Source organism: Micromys minutus, assembly GCF_963924665.1.
Source record: "Micromys minutus genome assembly, chromosome: 24".
Lineage (NCBI taxonomy): Eukaryota > Metazoa > Chordata > Mammalia > Rodentia > Muridae > Micromys > Micromys minutus.
Window position 1 is genome coordinate 18543099 of NC_137959.1, and position 14387 is coordinate 18557485.

Here is a 14387-nt window from a genome sequence, read left to right on the forward strand (position 1 = left end):
TCCTTTTCAGAAACCTGTATCTTGAAATGTTTGGCTTGTGTTTTTTCTCTGGTGGTTTCAGAGCTCGTGTCTTATGTTAGAGTCTTTGATCCATTTTTAATTGATTTGTGTGTGTGCAGGGGAAGATACAGCTATCCAGCCTCATTCTCCTCTGTGCAGATATCCAGCAACCATTTGTTAAAGACTGTTTTTATTCCACTGTAGGTTTATGGTATGTATCTTTGTTGAAAATCAGACAGCTGCTGTGTGGGTTGTGTTAGGTTTACTTCTTGTTCCTCTATTTTATTCACTGATGTGTGTGTGTCTCAGAACCTTGTTTTTGTTACTATGGCTCCATGGTGTATGTTAAATCAGATACATGGTACTGCTAGCTCATCCCTTTTGCTCCAGACTGCTTTGGCATCTTTTGAGATCTTTGTTTTGGGGATCTTTTATTCTTCTAAAATTTTTACAAACTTTTAGTTCTATGAAGAATGTTAGTGGAATTTTGATGAGCATCACATTGAATCTATAGACTAATTCTCATAATACATCAATTTTCCTGTATTAATTCTACCAACCCATGAGAGTAGGAAGTCTTTCCATAACCTAACATCTTTGATATTTTTTTTCTTGGTGTTTTAAAATTACATTGATAAATGTAGAAGTCTCTATCCCACTGTCTCAACTAGAATTATTCTACGTTTTATTTTGTAAGCTATTATGAATGGGATAGTTTTAAAGTTTCTTTCTCAGCAGCTTCATAATTGGATACAAGTCTGCTGACTTCTGTCATTTGCCTCCTACCGCTTTGCTCGGTATTTATTAGTTCAAAGAACTTTCTGATGCATTAGGTAGGGACTCTTTGCATGTAACTCAAATTGGGACTATTTTCTTTCTTATTTGCATTTTTTCTTTTCTCTTGTCTTATTGTTTCAGCCAAGACTTCTAGTACTATGTAGATTAAGAGTGGAGAAAGTAGACACTCTTACCCTGTTCCTGATTTTAGCAGAAATATTTTGAATTTTTCATATAATGTTGGCTGTAGGTTTGTCATATATAGTTTTATATAATTGTATAACTATATATATGTATGTATAAAACAATAAATATTTTATGCTAAGATCTATTCCTTTTATTCCTAATTTTTATAGTTCTTTTTTTAATCATGAAGAGATAGACAATGGACCTGTCAATGACGTTTTCTGTATCAGTTGATATGATCCTGCAATTTTTGTTGTTGAAACTACAGGTGCATTAAATCTATTGATTGTATTTGTTGAATTACCACTGCATACTTGAGTAAAGGCAACTTGATCATTGTGAATGTGCTTTTTTTGTGCTACAGATTTTGGTTTGCTAGCATCTGTTGAGAATTTTTATACCTATGTTCATTAGAGAGATTAGCCTGTAATTATTTTCTTTATTCTTCCCCCCCCCCCCCGTGTGTGTGTGTGTGTGTGTGTCCCAGTGAGTTTCACTAGGGTCGGTTGTGTGTGTCATAGGAGCATGTGTGAGGCTTGGTATACAGCATCATTCGTCAGTGACTAAAATGTCTTCCCCAGTGTCGTCTGCCATTAACTCAGGGATGGGTGGATCCCTATCAGCACCATTCCTCCACCCAATATTTCCTCTGACTCTTATTTTCTTTCTGCCTCTTTTTTCATGATCCTACTTAAGCCCCCAAGTGCACGTGTAGATGTCCCATTCACGGCTGGGCACCCAACAGTTATTTATTGTCATTAATTTTGGCCAGTGGCTTTTTGCAGCCACCACTGACCAAAGGCTGACAGCAGCATTAATTATGATTATTGATTACCATTAATCTGATTATGGGCTTTCACCAAGACTTTTGCATTCTTTCCCCAGCTTCTATGATGTTCGATTCCTTGATTTCTCATGTTCTTGGCTTGCGTCGTCTCCTTCTCTGCCTTGTCTATGATTTGCAACCTTGACTTTTGAATACTGAAAGGCCTGGGGAAGTCTGTATTTGGGAGAAAGGCTGGATACAGCCTTCTCATGAGAGGCACATGGAATGTTCGAGAGAGAGCGTCTGAGAGAAGAGAAGAAGGGAATGGTGACCTATAGTGACAGGAGGGTAAGAGGAAGAGGCAAAGCAAATAGCAGAGCTGGGAAAGGGGAGGGAAAGAAGGGAGAACAGAATAAAGAGGATCATTGTTCAAAGTTTGCTTTTGTGCCCATACCTGCTTCTGATGTGTGGAATTTTTTTTTGTATGTAATTTTTTTTGTATGTAATTTTACAAAGGAGCATCACCCTGGGCCATGGCAAGCAGTGTCACCACCCTTCCCCACCGTCCAGAGCCCCGTGGTGAGGCCACAGCATCCTCTGAGTGGTAGTATGTCTGGTGACCTAGTGTCCCAGTGCATTTCCATCTCAGAAAAGGCAGATCCACCCTTAGTAGTCTAGGCATAGATGTGGTTACAGTGAATATTTTCCAGCAGCCAGGCCTCTACTCACTGGATTGCTTCCTCTAGCTGGATTTGAAGGACTTCTCAAGGGAGGGCTTAGCCTTTATTTTTAAAATATTTGAAACCATGGCTGCAAAATCCTGAAGATTGTATCAATGGATTGAGCAGCCCCGAGACAGCCCCGTCTCACAGTACCCATCTCATGGATGGAGCCATCCACAGCCCCATCAGCGTTAGTGGTCTCCTGTGAGCCAAGAAACTACTTTTACATCCTCTCACTGAGATGGACAGACAGGTCAGTCTCTACTCAAGCACTTACACAGAAGATGTCTGTCTGCAGAGTGAGCATGGAGGGCTTAGGGACCGTGCTTTGGGCTAAACCAAATCATAAAGCGAGAGAATTGTTCTCTTTTCAGTTCCTGTGTCTCGTATCCTGATTAGTCATGGAAACTTCTCAGCCAGGTGTCTATGAAGCACTGCTTTACAAGGGCAGCCCTACCTTAGGTCAGCACTGAGATCAGCAACACTCCCCTCCCCCAATCCAACAGTCTCATTATGGTTTGTTTCTGGGAGTTTCCTCTAAGGAATCATATCTGTGCCTGGTTAATAATATGTTTTAAAAATAAAGTTAAAATCGAGATGATGTCCAGACCTTTAAGAAGTGGTGCTCTGGTTGTCATATAAGGTAGCCTTTGTATAACAAATGGGTTTAAAAATAATCTAGGAAATTGCACATATCCTTGAAGGGCAGGCTGTGGGTAATGAGCATCCTACCACTTATTTCTGTAATTCATAAAACTTTTCAAATGCTTGAGACTGTGCCTGTAAGCAGAAAGTAATGTAAATGTGTTGAAGCAATCGTTTGGCTTTAAGAGAAGGGCATTTGTTGATGGCAGCATTGTGCTTATATTCGGACGCAGCCTGCAGTTCCTCCCAGGGCTTTATGTTCTATTACCTTTTTATGATGCTGGCGATTGAACCAGAAACTGGCAGACATGCCCACAGATGGCACACTATGTGTGTTTTTATACAGCATGGCGTGTGTGAGGGACGTTCTCAAGATACAGCTGTGTCCACCCATAACCATTGTCACTTTCACATCTGTACTGCCACCCCATGATAAAGACCTTACTGTAGCTGTCTGGGTTGTTCAAACATAACTACAGGAATCTCCCCAGCCCAGAATCAGGAGTCTGAGTGTATTTGGATTTCTGTGACAAAGTCCCATAGCCCAGGTGGCTTATATGCCACAGGAATGTATTTATCACTGTCCAAGAGGCTAGAGTCAGGTTGCCAACGTGGAGTCCTTCTGGGTTGCAGACTGCCGACTTATTTTCTGTATGCTTGTATGGTGGAAAGAGCACTCTGTATGCTTCAATCCGGAACAAATCCCATCTGCCTGACCCGCCCTTGTGAACTAATTGCCTCCCCCAAAGTCACCCCAAACCACTGGGGTAGGGTTTCAACTCAGAACTTGGAGATGACATAAATACCTCATGCATAGCCCTGTGCTCTTAAGCCACCGTCTTTCTTTCTGCCAAGTTGTACTGTGTGGTCCAAGAATGGACATGCTTTAAGACTTAGAAGTCACCATGTGCCTAGCTGTTAAAGTCTGCAAGCAATTCAGCAAACGAACCTGCACCTGGGTGTGTATTCCTCTTTCTCAAACATCTGAAACTTCCCCTGTTTGCTGCCTAGCCTCCTACAGTGAGGCTGGACTCTGGTCAAGCTAAAGGAAGCTGAGGAGGGAATTTCCAAATTTTAGTTTCATTTTTGTGTGAGATATTCTGGGCCTGCCTGCAGGATAGAACTTGGCAGAGCCACTTATGAGGACCTGAGGAGTAAAGGAACAGCAGGGCGGCTAAGGGAGACATCGTCCTTGGTGATACCCTTGGGGTCCTTATATGGACATAGATGCCCAAATGGCCTTCTAGTCACTAGGGCCTTTGGTGACATGGAAGGTCAGCATAACCAGGACATGGATCTCTGGAGAAACAGTGCCAGATGCAGGGACAAAGAGCCAGTCTCTTCCCACCAGGAGTAGAACTGGTGTCTTCATGGTCGGACATGGTGATCCACAGATATGTGGGTGTAGCAGCCGTTCCAGGACCCTCCAGAAAAGCCGGTTACCGAACTCGACCCTCAATATTATGTTGTTATAAGGTTCACTGGACGTGCTAAAGGGTACCCTGCCTCCATGTAATTCAAATGTGCAGACAAATTTTGGGGCTCTGGTCTAACCAAAGAGGTTATAGCACCCAGAAACATATGAGGGGCCTCTCTGGTCACCAGCTTCTGAATGGCGGACCCAAGAACCCAGGACTGAGTAGTAGAGACCAGACCTCCCCACATGTCTGCTGTTCCAGCCAAAGGAGGGCTCATCTGGATCCCCTAGGAGCCTTCAGTGGGAATTGACATTTGCTGAGCTGGGGCCCGAATCTGGGCTTTGGTGATGGAAGTGTTATGTTGCAGCCCAGGCCTAGGGTGAGGCAGAACCTCTCTCTAGTTGACAGCAAACATCAGAGGAGTTTGAAGTAAGAAATGTTGGTTTCATACAGCCCTGAGACTCATGCAGACTTCCTGAGAGGCTCTTTTCTTTGAGAAATGAGGCTTCTACTTCCCTCTTCTGTAAAGCACCGTGATCATATGATTTAACAGGACTTTTTGTTAGTTGGTTGGTTTTGGTATTTTGGTTTTATTCATATAGTGTACTATGAAGTTTGGGTTGCTCTCTCTCTCCTTCCCTTATTCCTTCCCTCCTTCCTTTCTCCAACCCTCATTTCTTCCCCCTTCCTCCTCCCTCCCTTTTTTCTTTTCCTCCCTCCCTCTAGCCTTACCTCCTTCCCTTCCTGTTTCTTTCCTTTTCTCCCAGCCCTTAAAGACTGAATCCAAGGCCTTGTACATACTAGTCAAGCACTGGATGGCAGCTACATCTCAACCCTGGCCTCTAGCTCAGTTTTTACCTCAGCCTGCTTACCTGGCTTATGGTAGCTTTTCTAAAGCGAACAGTCACACACCTGCACATATTATCCTTACCCTGCCAAATGGATTACCATACCAATGTATGGATCAAAGATGTTTCTTACCTGTTCTTCTTGCTTCTGTGAACAAGGGGAAAAGGATTTCTGGCATGCACGCACACACACACACACACACACACACACACACACACACACACACCAGGCACCCTTCACCACAGGGACCATGAAGGGAGGGAGAGCCTTGGACACCAGACTTGGCCCCATCTTGCCAACAGTGCCTTTCCCTCTTAGAACCTCAGTTTTCCATCTGTGGGCCTGACAACCAGGACACTTTCAACCTTGTCTCTGTTTCTCTCGAGTCCAAGCAGCATTAACCATTCTAATGAAGGCAGAAACCCAAGGGTCTCTGCCTTGACTCTTTGTAGGCTGGGCTTGGTGTGGAGGCCTCTAAGGCTGGCCTCTGGGTTTCCAGACAAGTAAGGACTTGTCTGCCCAGTCTTGAGAGAGTAACATCAGCAAGTCTTACTCTCCTGAGGAGCTTCTGCCCAAGTGACTGTAACCATGACTAGAGGTAGATTTCTGGCCACCCCAGGTCCACATTCTTCCGGTTCCTGAAGTTATCATTCAAGGGTCTTTTATTTATGTTCTTTCTCACTGCCTAGTCATCCATCCTCTTTCCAGCAGACACCACAGGGTCAGGACTTTTCATCTTGACCTTTTAGAAAGCACGCTTAACACAAGAAAGGAAAGTGGAAACACCCTTAACCAAGTGAGAGTACAAAGTTCTGTTTCTCACCCCCCCCCCCCCCAAGCTCATGCACACATACCCAAGTCTGGGATGAGAGAAAAGCCAGAGGGACTGCAGTCAGTCACGGTGGGTGGTGCATACACTCCTCCTCTCACATCTCTCCCTTCCTCCTTCCTCAAGCCCCGCCCTGGACTGGGTGGGGTGGAGCAGGGAAAATAACAATGCTAGCTAGCACTGGGAATCGTTAGCATGGGCAGCTACGTGTCTCACAGTGCAGGTACCAGGTCAGATTTGACATGTCTCACGGCAAGCCGACCTTGGGGCCTGGAATTCTGACCCAGTGGGAGATAACACTGCCCATGCTTGCCATAACCATGGCACAGGCTGCTGACTTCTGTGTCTCTCTCTCCAGAAGATGACCTTAGCTGATGGTTCACCTCACTAGAGGTGTCTGATGTCTGCCTTCCCTTAATAAGCCCAGCTTGGAAACTGTGACTGACGTAGGTGTCCATGAGCCTGTGTCTCCTGGAAGGACCCATTTTCCACACCGTGATATAAAGCCAGGCTTTCTCCCAAGCCTGCATAGCTTCTGTAGCTACCCTATCCTGGTTCCCTGGCCTTCTGAATAGACACGTTGTATAAGGATCTGTCTGAGGTTCTGCTCCTATGACTTTGACCTAGAGCATCCCCAACTTTGCAGGTGGTGGCACTGAGATTCCAAGAGGCTGAGTAACACATGAAGTCTCACATCTGGTACCCAGCAGACAGGAGTCCAGGTTAGTATCACATGGCCAAATTGTATACTATATATAATATGTATAATCAAAATGATAGTTGAAAGATTATTATTTATATCCGTAAGAAATAGCAAGTACCAGCATTTGGAAAACCTAATGGAAAAAAAAAGGCACAATAAAGTAAGTTGCATTAAATTCAAAGACTTGAAGTGATTCTGACTTACAGAAGCCAGGTGTGGGGCTCATGCTTATGAGCTCAGTTTAGGAAACTGAGGCAGGAGGATCTTGGTTGTGAGGATAACCTGGGCTTCTTAATGAGAAACTGCCTCAAACAAAAATTTAAAAAACTAAACAAATTAAAGAAAAAGCAATGGATAAATAAAATTAACTAAATTAAGGGGAAAAAAACGATAAAGAGGGCGCTGAATCCACAGAAATTGGGGTTATAGCGGGTTGTGAGCCACTTGTAGTGGGTGCCAGTAATTGACCTCTTAACCACTGAGTCATCCCTCCAGCCCCATGATGAGAAGCATTTTAAAGTTATCAAGTGGGTTTCTTGCAAGTAGACTTATAACCCAAGTACTCAGGAGGCTAAGGCAAGAGAGTCATGAGTTCAAGGAGATCCTGACTCAAAATAAGCCACAAGAGGCTGACTTGGTCATGTCAGGAAGGAATCTTGCTTGTATTTTGAATGAACAGTGTTGGGACCAGGCAGAATGGAAACCAGGCAGGGTGGCACAGACATTTGGATGAGAAATGGTGCCGAGTGCAGGCAAAGGCCATGAAGAGGTGTACTTAGATAATTAAGCCAGAAGGGCTGTGAGGCCCTGGAAGCTTGCTGCTGCCCTTTTCTAAACTGGAGAGAGGGGTGGGCTGGTGTCGAAGGGTGAGCATGAGCTTGGTTTGGGACCTAGAAATACTGAAACCCTTATGAAGTTTCAAAATGAATATGAGGATTCTCTGTTCTTTTGCTGGTACAACTCAGGTGCTGATTCCATAACTCAGCTCTTTGTGTAGTGCTTCAGTAAGTACAGATACACAACTGTCTCTATGGTGTGTTAACTTATCATCCTTTTCGTGTGTGTGGGGGAGTGGTATCACCCCCATACTGACACCACAGTTGCTACATCACTCCACACTCCCACCAGCAGTGTAGTCTGCATTCCTGTTTCTGCTTGTTCTGTTGCCTGTCTCCCCAACAATAGCCATCCTGACTATGGCCAGATAGAATTTCACTGTAGGTTTTTATTTGTTTTGTTATTTCCCTTAGTCAGGGTTTCTTTTCCTGCACAAACATCACGACCAAAAATCCAGTTGTGGAAAAAAGGGTTCATTCAGCTTACACTTCCACAGTGCTGTTCATCACAAGAGGAAGTCGGGACTGGGACTCAAGCAGGTCAGGAAGCAGGAGCTGATACAGGGGTCATGGAGGGATGTTACTGGCTTGCTCCCCCTGTCTTGCTCAGCCTGCTTTCTTATAGAACCCGGGTCTACCAGCCCAGGGACGGCAACACCCACAACAGGCTGGGCCCTCCCCTCTTGATCACTAACTGAGAAAATGTCTTATAGCTGGATCTCATGGAGGCATTTCTTCAATTGAGGCTCCTTTCCCTGTGATAACTTCAGCTTGTGTCAACTTGACACAAAACCAGCGGGTACATTGTTCAAGACAGGGTTTTTGTGTAGCTCTGGCTGTTCTGGATCTAGCTCTGTAGACTAGACTGGCCTCTAACTCAGAGATCTGCCTGTCTCTGCCCTCCTGAGCCCTGAGATTAAAGGTAGTTTTAATTAGCATTTCTCTGATGGTGAAGAATGCTAAACAATGTTTTACATCCTTATTAGCCATCAGCACTTCATCTGTTGGTCAAAGTACATTCACCAGAGACTCAAAACAAATTAACTTGATGAGAAATAAATACATGATTTTAAATAGAATGTTGAGAATTAAAACAGGTAATCCCAAAGAGCATTTGTCTGCTGTTCAGCCAATGTTCACCGTATTGTCGTAGAATAAAGTATTTTTCTCAATAGGTTCGAATTGCATTTTAGTTTAAATATTTATTCCCAGTCAGTCCAAATCCTTATCTTCGTCATTGCTTTCACATTCCCACTTTAGAATTTTAAAATGGGAATTTCATTTTTTATAAGCATCACCAACCATTTCCTGTGTTTACACCCTGATTATTCTTTATGCATTGAAGAAACTGATGTTTTAGTTTTTTGTTTCTGCGTGCTGTTTTTTTAGATAGTCTCACTATGTAGACCAGGCTATACTCAGACTCACAGAGCTTTGCCTGCCTCTTCCTCCTGAGTACTGGGATTGAAAGTGTGCTCTACCACTCCTGACTAATATTCTAGATCTTTAATGTTGATGACTATATGATTTTAAAATCAAGTTGCACATAATAAAATAGGGAGGGGGCTGTAAAGATGGCTCAGTGGTTAAGATTCCCTTACTGCTCTTTCAGAGGATCTGGGTTTGTTCCCAGCACCCACGTGGTGACTCACAACTGCCTGCAACTCCCATTTCAGGGGATCTGATGCCCTCTCTGACCTCTATGGCCTCCTGAATGCATGTGGTACATAGACATACACTCAGGCACACATAACATACAGGTAGAGTTAAACAAACAAAGTAAAATAAAACTAATGGTACAAAGGGACCAAAAGAGTACAGTGGAAGCCAAGCAAGGTGGTGGAGGGAGTGAAGGCAGGAAGATCTGGAGTTCAAGGTCATCCTCAACCACACAGAGTATTAGAGGCCACCCTGTGCTACATGAGGCCCTGTGTTAAACAAGACAGAATACAGCATTGCCATTCAGGCTCTGCCTCCACAACCAGCTCCATAGCAGTGGAGATTGCACTAGGTGGATCCTGAGAGGGGAATGGAGCCCAAACTGGAGCAGAAGGGAGCTCAGTTGGCAGTAGGCACAAGAACGGACTCTCCGGAGATAGCTTTAATGAGACAGCTTATTTAATGGGGGGGGCTATGTAAATCTTTGGAGGATGGGTAAGGGCTTTCAGGGTGAGCGTTTATCATTGGCCAGGGCCAAGATGCTAGGGATGCCTCATTTGCATAAGGAGGAATTCCAAGTGGTACCAGATATGGCCTGTGCGACTCCCTTCCCAGTCCATGACTCCCTAGCCCCCACACAATGTAATAAAAGGCTCCCCTCCCTCTGTGTCCCCTAGATATAATTTGTTACTAATTTATGCTATAGTCTTCAAGAGGTATCCATTTATACATACACACATTAACAAATACAATTGTTGCTCAGTGGTGGTGACGAATGCCTTTATTCCCAGCACACCAAAGGTAGAGGCAGGTAGATCTCTGAATTCAAGGCCAGCCTGGTCTACAGAACAAGTTCTAAGACAGCCAGGACTACACAGACTACACAGAAACCCTGTCTCGAAACAACACTATCAGGCAACCTGAGTTATTTAGGGAGACCCTATCTCAAGTAAATCAGCCAATTGTCAAAGAATTTTTTCTTTCAAATTTTTAAATTAAATATAATTACATTATTTTTTTCTGTCCTCTTGCCAATCTCCAGCAGTTTCCAACCCTCACTTATTTCCTCTTAAATTCATGGCCTCAGTGGAAGTTGGTATATATACCTTTAATCTCAGCATTTGGGAGGCAAAAGCAGGTAGATCTCTGTGAATCTGAAGCTAGCCTGGTCTACATAGCTGTTTTAATTAGGGTTTCCATTGCTGTGAAGAGACTCCATGACCAAGGCAACTCTTATAAGGACAACATTTAATTGGGGCTGGATTACAGATTCAGAGGTTCAGTCCATCATCATCAAGGTGGGAACATGGTGGTATTCAGGCAGACATGGAACAGGCGGAGCTGAGAATTCTACATCTTGATCTGAAGGCAGTCTAAAAGGAAACTGGCTCTTCCAGGTAGCTAGGAAGAGGGTCTCAAAGCCTACCCACATAGTGACACACTTCTTCCGACACTCTATACCTCCTAACAGCACCTTCCCTGGGCCAAGCATATTCAAATCACCACAATAGCCAAGGAGGCTACATACTGAGACCCTGACTCAAAAACCAACCAAACAAACAAAAATAAATTTGTGGCTTCTTTTTCTTTAATTATTATTATTACATATATATGCAGGAATATATAAGTACAACCTATTGAAATTATTTAGTGTTATTTGTATGTATATGATTCAGGGCTGACTATCTGGTATTAGATAACCAGTTGCAGGGCTCATCCCCAAATCTCCCTTAGTTGGGGTTTTATTGCTGTGAAGAGACCCATGACCACAGCAACTCTTATAAAGGACAACCCTAGCTTGAGCATTTGAAAGCTGTATTGGCCACTCTACCAAATCCACACCTGCTCCAACAAGGTCACACAGAGCTCTGGCGTCTCCAACATTTTTGGATCTCCAAAAACAATCTAGGCTTCACAGCTTCATGCAGTGGCCTCTCTAGACCTCCATTCAAGGCCACACACCTGGCTTCCACAGCTTTCCTTTGTCTAGAGGGGCATTCCGTAACCCCTTTCTTGTATCCGTGACTCTAAAGCCAGAACCATGTGGCCAAAGCCGCCAGGTTCTGCTGCATGCATGGGCTCCCTATTCAAACACATCTTCACCAGCTTTCTGGTTTTGATGGTTTCCTTCACTGCCTAAGCTTCGACGTCCTGGAACTCAATCTGTAGACCAGGCTGGCCTCAAACTCAAAATCTGCCTGTCATTACAACCAGCCCTAAGCTTTTGAAAAAATTCCTTTTCACAGTCAGAAGCTAAACTGGGTGTGGTCTTGCCCTGGTTACCACTTCCTTTATTTCACTTAGCATCAGGCTTTTCTTTAATCTGTTTATACTTCCTGATGCCCCTTTTCTTTTCACACTGAACATTTTGTATTTTTCCCCTTGCCCAGCCTGGTCCTTTTCATTATAGCTGTCCATAAGCATGGCCACTAATAACCGAGCAACACAGCCAACACTAGGCTCTCTGGAAATCTCCTCCTCCAACGCTGCTAATCCTTCACTTTCAATTTAACCCCAGGCATTTTTATTTTTCAAATATTTTTTGGAATAAGGGCAGAAAGCAGCCACATTCTTTGTCAAAATATCACAAGAACAGTCTCTAGGCCACATACTAATATTCTTCTCTGAAACCTCTTGAGCCAGGGACCCACAGTTCAAATCATGCTCAGCACCACTGTTTCCTATACTTCTACTAGTATGGCCCATTAAGTCTCACTTTAAACATTCAACTGCTCTTTTAATCCGAAGTCCACATTCTTCCAAAGAAAAGCATGGTCAGGTGGATCATACCAACACTTCAGTCTTAGGGTCCCAACTTTTGTCTTAGGGCTTTATTGCTGTGGAAAGACACTTAATTGAGGCTGGCTTGCAGTTCAAAGGTTTAGTTCATTATCATCATGGCAGGAAGCATGGTGGTATGCAGGCAGACTTGGTACTGGAGAGGTACCTGAGATTTCTACATCAGGATCCATAGGCAGTAAGAAGAGAAAGTGACACTGGGCTAGGCTTGAGCATTTGAAACCTCCAAGTCCACCCCCAATGACACACTTCCTCCAACAAGGCCACACCTACTTCAATAAGGCCACACCTTCTAATAGCGCCTCTTCCAGAAAGACTATGGGGGCCATTTTCATTCAAACCACGAGACACTCTGGCTGTCAGCATTTAATTGCCTGCAGTTGTCTATGGGAAGATTCCTGTGAGCGTTCCCCTTCCATGTCAGCCTGTCTTTGGTGTTGTAACTTGTTCAGGTCTTGTTAAGTAGCCACACTGTTGAGGTATCATAGGTGTAGCTTCCCTGTCATTTCCAGGAGACACAGTCTCAACAGACTTTCTGGTCTCCTGTCTCTTACAATCTTTCTTCCCCTCTTAGTCGCTGACCTATTTGTTACTGTTGAGAGACATCATGACCAAGAAAATTCTTATAAAAGAAAGCATTTCAAGATGGAAACTTGTGGTTCCTTTGGAAAGTCAGTTATGTCAAAGAATGTTTTGCTGAAGTAGACACAAGGTGAAAGGATGTTTCACTGAGGCAGACAAGTGAAGGAATGTTTTCTTGAACCACACAAAGGTGAAAGGATGTTTTGCTAAAGCAAGGACATGAAAGGACATGTGATGAAGAATTCTTCACTAATGACATGCATGTATTGGTTTGCCCTACAAGGCATAGCTGAGCTGTTTGTTGAGACCCCATAGAGGGAAGTGCACTAAAAAATATCTGGTGTTGCTCCGGTGGCTTGTTGTCACTTCTGTGGACTTAGGCCAATTAGCAGAGTGACGTCAGCTGTTACAGACTCAGGTGCTGAGGCAAGATACGTGGTGGTGGAGCAAGACCTATGGAGGACACATGATGTTTGGAGGGAGTATAAATAAGACTCAACAGACAGTGTTAGGTTCTTGCTTTACAACACTTTTTGGTCTTGGGTCTTTACTGAGAGAGATGAACTTCTCCTGGTGTCCCTGCTGGCCCTCCTGATGACTCGTGCTGATTCAACTGAGGCCTGACTATTTCTGCTAGGTGGTACCACTGCTGCTGATTTATATTTGCTATCCCAACATTACCAAACTAGACTGCTGTTATATTTGTAAAGTCTTTCCAGTGGATTGAGCTGCCACTGCTGACTCCTATGAAATGAACTACTGATTTCCTGGCAAAGTGGATGAGATTTACCCCCAAAGAACCATTTCTAAACAGGTCCACCTCTCCCATATCCTAATAACCTTTCTTCTCCACTACCTCTAGCAGTTGGTGGGCTAGAAGGGAGACTGAAGTGTTTAAGAACCCATATTGAAAGTAGGAAACTATAAAAAAATTAAGACTACAGCATTTAATGGGGGGACTTGTTTATAGTTTTAGAGGGTTAGATTATTATCATCAGAATGGGAAGCAGACAAGCATAATGCCAATGCTGGTGCTGATGCTTAAAGCTTTACATGCTGATCTACAGGGAGAGACAGAGAGACAGAGAGTCAGAGACAGAGACACACAGAGAGATAGGCAGGCAGACAGAAAGATAGGTAGGCAGGCAAGCAGACTGGGTTTGGCATGAGCTTTTGAAACTCCAAAGCCCAACCCCCCAGTGACACAATGCTCCAACAAGATTGTGCCTTGTAATCCTTTCAAACAGTTCCACTAACTAAGCCTTCAAACACATCAACATACAAGGCGGGAAGCATTCTCATTCAAACCCCCCACACTCTTCTTTCATAATGTTCTCAGAGTCTTAGGTGTGGGACTTGTGCTGTAGATGTATCAGTTAGGTCTGGGTACATACAGTCAGCTGTTCTATACATTTTGAACAGTGTGTAATGGTCTCTATCTGCTGCAAAGATACGTTGTTTCTTTGATTATAAGGATATGTATGTAAAAGCTACAAATAGAAAAAAAAAGGATATGTACTTAAAATGCAGTTAGATATTATGCTGGCTTAGTAGAACATCAGTACTGAAGTCTATAAGGTCAAAGCTTTTTAAATTTTATATTTCACTAGTAGCAA

The 14387-nt window shown here is 43.7% G+C and overlaps 1 protein-coding gene across 1 annotated transcript in view; it reads left to right on the forward strand.

Annotated features, from left to right (window-relative positions):
• Positions 1-6853: 6853 nt before the first annotated feature.
• Positions 6854-14387, forward strand: part of NLRC5 (NLR family CARD domain containing 5) — a 66290-nt gene continuing 58756 nt past the window's right edge. Inside the window, exon 1 of the mRNA XM_080937365.1 lies at positions 6854-6914. The gene's annotated coding sequence lies outside the window, so the exon portion shown is untranslated. The remainder of the gene's footprint in view (positions 6915-14387) is intronic.